The sequence below is a fragment of the Neofelis nebulosa genome, chromosome 9 (genome assembly GCF_028018385.1).
Source record: "Neofelis nebulosa isolate mNeoNeb1 chromosome 9, mNeoNeb1.pri, whole genome shotgun sequence".
NCBI lineage: Eukaryota > Metazoa > Chordata > Mammalia > Carnivora > Felidae > Neofelis > Neofelis nebulosa.
Window position 1 is genome coordinate 141,009,859 of NC_080790.1, and position 6,559 is coordinate 141,016,417.

Here is a 6,559-nt window from a genome sequence, read left to right on the forward strand (position 1 = left end):
GGCCCGGGCCGCGCGCCGGGGACGCTGCGGCCGCCTGGCTCCGCCCGCCGCCTCGCCCCGCCCCCGTTAACCCCCGCGACGCCGCGCCGGCCGCGGGAGGGGAGGGGGGAGGGGACCCGGCTGCTCCAGGCGTCTGGCCGCCCCGGGCCGCCTGGCCCCGCTCCCGCGGCCCGGTGTGCCCTGACGAGGGAATCCGGCCCCCTGGTCGTTCCCTGGCCAGACAAGCGCGCCGCCTGAGCGGCCCCCAGCTCTCCGTGGATCGGAGCGCCTGGCCCCAGTCGGATTCTTACCAGCTGGGCCCCTGGAATGGACGCCTGGGAGCAGGACGGAGGGACGCCCAGGACGGAGAGACAGGCACCGGCTCTTGCCAGACCCTCCGTGAAGGCCCAGCCCACTAGGAACTTATGCTCTTGGCCTCTAGGTGGGCCAGGCATGAAGACCCCTTAGACGCAGGTCCCCTGAGTGTACAGGGAGGCATCCGGAGACACTTCCCAAGAGGTTACCTGAACTGGGCTTTGGAGAAGGAGTCCTGAAGGGAGGCAGCAGGGGAAAGGCGAGGAGGGTTTGCAGAGGCCCCTGCAGCAGGAAGAGGGGCAAAGGTGGTCAGAGAGGTGAGACCTGAGACACTTGCCCCTGGGGGGCCTGGGCTTTCTAAGGCAGACCCCAGAAAGGGCCCGCGGCAGGGGGGTGGCCGGTGGGCCCCAGGGCAAGACACAGGCCGGAGGCCAATGGGGAAACGGATGCCACAGTCCAGGAGGGAAGGTTCTGGACACCAGATGGCACGGAGTCCTCCTGAGGGCAGTTGGCAGAGGTTGCCTCCTACAGCCAGGGAGCCAGGGTGTCCCGGGGGGGAGGGGTCTTTCTAGAACCTGCTTCTGGGAAGCCAAAGGACCCATGCTTCAGCCACTTAGAGGCCCCGGTGCACTCCATGCTGACAGTCCTCACCGTGTCCCCCCCCCCCCCCGGAGCCTCCCTCTGTCCCCCGTGGATGGTGTTGGCCGCAGGTGCCTCTCCCGACTGCAACCAGCCTCTCCCCACATTTGCCCGGCACCGAGGGGTCCACTGAGAAAGGCCCTGTGCTGAACTACCCTCACCAGTTACTAGGCTCACAAGCCAGCACACTCTACCGCACCGGGTCCGCTGTGTCGTTTGCCCCTTTCTTTCTCTTTTTTTTTTTTTTAACATTTTTTTTTTTCAACGTTTTTTATTTTTATTTTTGGGACAGAGAGAGACAGAGCATGAACGGGGGAGGGGCAGAGAGAGAGGGAGACACAGAGTCGGAAACAGGCTCCAGGCTCCGAGCCATCAGCCCAGAGCCTGACGCGGGGCTCGAACTCACAGACCGCAAGATCGTGACCTGGCTGAAGTCGGACGCTTAACCGACTGCGCCACCCAGGCGCCCCATCATTTTTATTTATTTTTGAGACAGGGAGAGACAGAACATGAACAGGGGAGGATCAGAGAGAGGGAGACACAGAATCTGAAACAGGCTGCAGGCTCTGAGCTGTCAGCCCAGAGCCCGACGCGGGGCTCGAACTCCCGGACCGCGAGATCATGACCCGAGCCGAAGTCGGCCGCTTAACCAACTGAGCCACCCAGGCGCCCCTGCCCCTTTCTTTCTATAGCTTTCTATATTCAGCGGAAAACAGAATGGTCAATGCAGGCACAGTGCTCATTTGTAAGTCATCTAGAATGTTGGGGATGGAGTGCCACTTAGGCCCCACATACACTTGTGCACACAGGTGTGTCCCAGGGACCACACTCTTGACCCCTACCTCCCTGCCCCTCAGTCATTAGCTAACGACCAGCCAGCATGTCCCCAAATGGCTGCAGTTTTCTTGAGTATGTGTACCATCGCTGAGGTCAAGCGCAGGAAGGGGGACCCACCTGGTCACTTCAAGGGGAAGACAATGGCCTAGATCGCAAAAGGAAAGAAGCTGCCGAGACTGGCCCTGCTGCTCAGACTCTGAGCAGCCCTCGTTCCCCCTCGTCCTGTTAAGAGGAAGCCCTGGTTTGTGGGGTGCCACGTATGCTGGGCATGGCCTTTCCTCGGGGAGCCCCTTGTCAGGGCTCAATGTGAGAGTGAAGTGGATCCGTGGTTAGGGTCGTTTCGCAGTGGATGAAGCACCGACTCCCAGGTATCGGTTTTGCAGACGCATGAGCATCGAGTGGGGGCAAAGTGTGTGCCTCTGGCGTCCAGGACAAGACGTGGGTCTAAGCGTTTCCTTTAGAAAGGTGTCTGGTGCTGTTACACCCTGGACACAGGCGAACCACATTTTCAAACGCTATTTCTACTGTTGCGTGACACCGTTTGATAGCGGTGAGACCCCAGACCCCTCCTTGGACGCTAGGTGTCTGCTTTACTCATCACCTGCAAGCATTTTTTTAAAACGGCGTTCCTAGTATTTCTGTTTGTCCAAGTTGTTCACCCATACCCCACCGCGTGCTCACAGACTTCTCTCCTCCGTGACGGTTCCCCCCAGGTGACCCGACGTTGTTCCCTGTTGTAGGTGGGCTCGGTGAAGCTGACCTGGAGACATCGGTTCCCAGCCTACATCACCAACTTGGTCTCCATTGTCTTCGTGGTAAGTTCCGGAAGGCTAAGGCGGGAGAGATCAGGGAGGCCCGCAGGGAGAGTTGTGTGCTCGCCAAGACCAGAGTCAGGCGTCAACGTGACATTTGTTCCCATCCCAGAGTGTAGGGTGCCCCGAAGGGGGGAGGGGACCAGGATTCCGCAGAGACCCCAAGGGGACCCACATGCCCCAGGTTGCCTTCACGGTCCCCTGGGGGCGGCCCCTGCAGCAGGAGCACCGACAGCCAGGCTGGAGGGGAGGCTGCCGGGGACGCGCAAGCCCGCTGTTCTCTTGCACACGCAGCTTTGCCTCGACCCTCAAGGGCTGCGGCGCGTGAAGCCCACCTCAAGGCGTGAAGATCTTTGCTTCCTCTATTTAGGATGTCCTTTCAGTGAGCTGGCTCATTGAACACGTATGCTTTCAGTGTGGTGCCACGTACAAGGATTGCATTGTCGGCAACCTGGTCAACAGTGCCCTCCACCCCTGCAGCCCAGGGAAGCAGTTCGTTGAAAATGCTACGTTGGGGGGCGCCTGGGTGGCGCAGTCGGTTAAGCGTCCGACTTCAGCCAGGTCACGATCTCGCGGTCCGTGGGTTCGAGCCCCGCGTCAGGCTCTGGGCTGATGGCTTGGAGCCTGGAGCCTGTTTCCGATTCTGTGTCTCCCTCTCTCTCTGCCCCTCTCCCGTTCATGCTCTGCCTCTCTCTGTCCCAAAAATAAATTAAAAAAAAAAAGAAAAGAAAAGAAAATGCTACGTTGGGGTGAATTCCATACAAGAGACAGGAATTTCATTTATTTAAAAACAGATGGGAAAGACTTTCAGGCTCAAGCCATCTTTGCCAAAACTGCACTGTGGGATCCAGAAAAGAGAAGTGGAAAGATCCAGATGCACACAGCACCCAGCTCGGGTCCGGAGGGACCTTTCACCAGGACGCGGGCGGGAGACTGTGCTGTGCGCTGTCTTTTCAGCACCTCCAGCTCCGGTCACTCCCCCCAGAACCTAGGGCCTAGCACCCTGCTCCTGGCTCTCCTCTCGGTGCCTCCTTCTGTCCCCGCATCACTGGCTACACCAAGCAGCCAAGATCGGACTCCTGAGCTGAGAAGCGAACATTGGCCACCGTTGCCATCTTACGGAAGGACGACTCTGAGTTCTCACAAGTCCCCACCTGCCCCCAAAGCACTCTTGTGTGTTCCCTTCCGATCAGGGACTCACCACACGGGGCTGTGACCCCACTTCCCAGCCTGGCACCCCTGCCTTTGTGTGTATCCTGCCGTGTCCCCCAGAGACTGGCACAGGGTCCACAATGTGTGGACAGTACGTATCACAGCTGCCGCTGGTGCGGGCCAAATCAAAGCACATCTGGATGATACCCTCCGTGGAGAAGCTACATGGTGACTCTTCCCACAGTGGTCAGGACAGGGAGTGGGCTTGGCATTTCCTGGAATGCAGTCCTGGGAAGTCACGACCCTAGTCTCACAGACAACACGGGACGGCGGGTCCAGAAGACATCAGAGTGCAGGGGAAGTGAGTCTAGAAGAAACAGGCTTCCACTGGCTGCTTGTCCTGGCCGAGGAAGGTCAGCAGTGAGGCTGCACTGGCCCTTCCGTGGTAGAGTAGGGGCTGCTCTGTCACCCTGCCTGTGGGGGCCCTTCTAGTACAGCCCCAGCCTGATGCTCTGTTGACAGACAAGATATTTATGCCCAGGTGTCTGGAGACACTTGAGTTCCGTGGGCCAGTGACCATGGGGACACTGGGGACAGACATTGAAAATCAGACTTCCGTGTACCCACCCGCCTCCTCCCAGTAGAGGAGGACCAAGCTTCTTCCCCAATCGCGGTGCCTTCAGGAAAACAGATGATCCTGGCGGAGGCCCAGAGAGGACACTCCACCAGGCCAAGAAACAAGACCTAATTTGGGGAAATGAGAAGAGACAGCCTCTCAATCTCCTAACCTGGGTCAGAGCTGTTGTCTTAATTCTGTAATTTGGACAACAGGAAGTGCCTACCCGACAGAAAGTCCCAGCCCTCCCCTCCGGGGAATTTTCCATCATTAGGAGGAGGAAGGGCTGAATTTATCCAGTTCATGGGGGAGCAGGACAATAAGGAAAAGATTCAATACGAGAGCATTGATTTTTTTTGAAACATCTCACACTAAAGTCAATGGAAATTTAACGTATAGGTTTTTTTTCAAGGATCAGAGCCCCCAAAAAGCTTCCCCAGCCCCCAGCAGAACAGCTAATCATGTGAGGGCTGATTGGTATTTATCAGCCACAGGCCCTTCCTTGCACCAGGAGCCTGTGGTCGCCTGTGACAGTGGAAATGGGCTGGGGAGTGGAGGTGGATCTGGACAAGGTTCTGGGCCTTCAAGGGAGCCCCCTGCTCACGGCCCCACGCCCTCCCACCCCCTTGCCCCCCTCTCCAGGAGGGAACACGGAACACACAGGGTGGCGGTTGGGAGGGGTGACCCCTGGCCTGACCTCTGCCGTAACTGCCGGCACAGGGAGGTCTCTGGGCATCTTCTCTGGGAGGCCCTGCTTACGGGTCTTCCCTGAAGTGGACCCCCGCCCTCCTTCTCAGTTCTGGTTCCCCAGAGTGGTAGGAAGCCGTGTCACGTGTTTGCTGCCTCCTGTTCATCTCCCCACTGGACAGGCAGTACACATACTCACAGCCCCCTGCACACACCCACAGCCCAGTGCATACACTCACAGCCCCCTGCACACACTCACAGCCCCCTGCACACACTCACAGCCCACAGAAGCTGTTCATCAACATTCTGTGAATGACAGTCACTTTGTTCTAGGGCTGGACATCGCTTGGAGCCTCGAGCCAGGATGTGCCCTTGATGACTGCAGCCTGGGGCTTGCGTGGCTCAGGGGCTGCTGGGGTAGACCATGGAGGACATGGGCAGCTGGAGCTCAATGCCATGGAGACTGGCTCCCTGCCATCAGAGTGGTCAGCTCCCCCACACACAGGCTATCAGCATCTGGGCCCTGGCTGCCTGCCCACTGCTGGCCTGGGCTCATTCGAGTGCCCTGCCTGCTTGGCCAGATGTCCAGTAGGCTTTGGACAGAGCCATCTAACCTGGGGCAGAACCCATGGGCTGTCAGAGGCCTTCACCCACCCCTTCACCCAGCACAAGGTCACCACCAAGCCAAGCTAGGAGGAAGGGACAAAAAGGCTGGACTCTCCAGCCAGCAGACCGGCGACACGTCAGCCCAGACGGAGCTGGAGTCCTTGGCCAGCACCAAGGGCTCTGCTGGGGTGGCCCCTGATGACCCACTCTGCCAGCAGCACCAGGCTGCACCCCAACACCAGCCTGCGCCCCGTAGCATCACGGAGGCAGGGTGTTGTTGCTGCAGAGGGCAGCACTGAGATGGCCCGGTGAGCTCATCTGAGCCCTGAGACCTTGGGCAGACCAGGTAAGCGAGCTGGCAGGGCCCTGGCTCCCTCACTGGTCAGGCGGAGAGAAATGGCTCCCACCTGGTGGGGCTGCGGGGGCACTGAATGGAGCAGAGCAGCACAGTGCCCTGAGCAGCGTCGGCTGAGTGGTGTCCGGGGTCTGTGTGTGTGTGTGTGGGGGGGGGGGGGCAGGAGGTGCCCCAGCAGTCCCGGTTCCCCACTTGGAGGCTCCCTCTCCCCTCATTTCTTACAGACCTCCACACACAGGCTGCAGTTGAAGAAAGTGCTCCATCCTTCCTCCCAGCTCAGGTGTGCTGACCCCATCCCTTCCTGACGTCCTACCCACAGAGATGAGATCCATCAGGCCAGTCGCTGTCCCCTAGGGGTGGTCTCTCTCCCCTAGGGGTGGTCTCGTTCCCCGGAGACATCTTTGTCTAACATGCCTGGGGCAGGTGTTACTGGCCCCTCCTACAAGGCACAGAAAAGCCCTCCCACCGCCGCAACAGAGAATTATCTATCCCTGGATGTCAATAGTGCTGAGGTTAAGACACCATGATTTAGGTTAACAAGGTCTTCTCTTAAAATGCAAA

The 6,559-nt window shown here is 59.0% G+C and overlaps 1 long non-coding RNA gene across 1 annotated transcript; it reads left to right on the forward strand.

Moving 5' to 3' along the window:
* Nucleotides 1–105: 105 nt before the first annotated feature.
* On the forward strand, nucleotides 106–6,559 carry LOC131486083 (uncharacterized). Its single transcript, XR_009249179.1, has 4 exons — nucleotides 106–611; nucleotides 2,511–2,585; nucleotides 5,371–5,989; nucleotides 6,223–6,559. It is a non-coding gene; the product is annotated as an uncharacterized LOC131486083 (long non-coding RNA).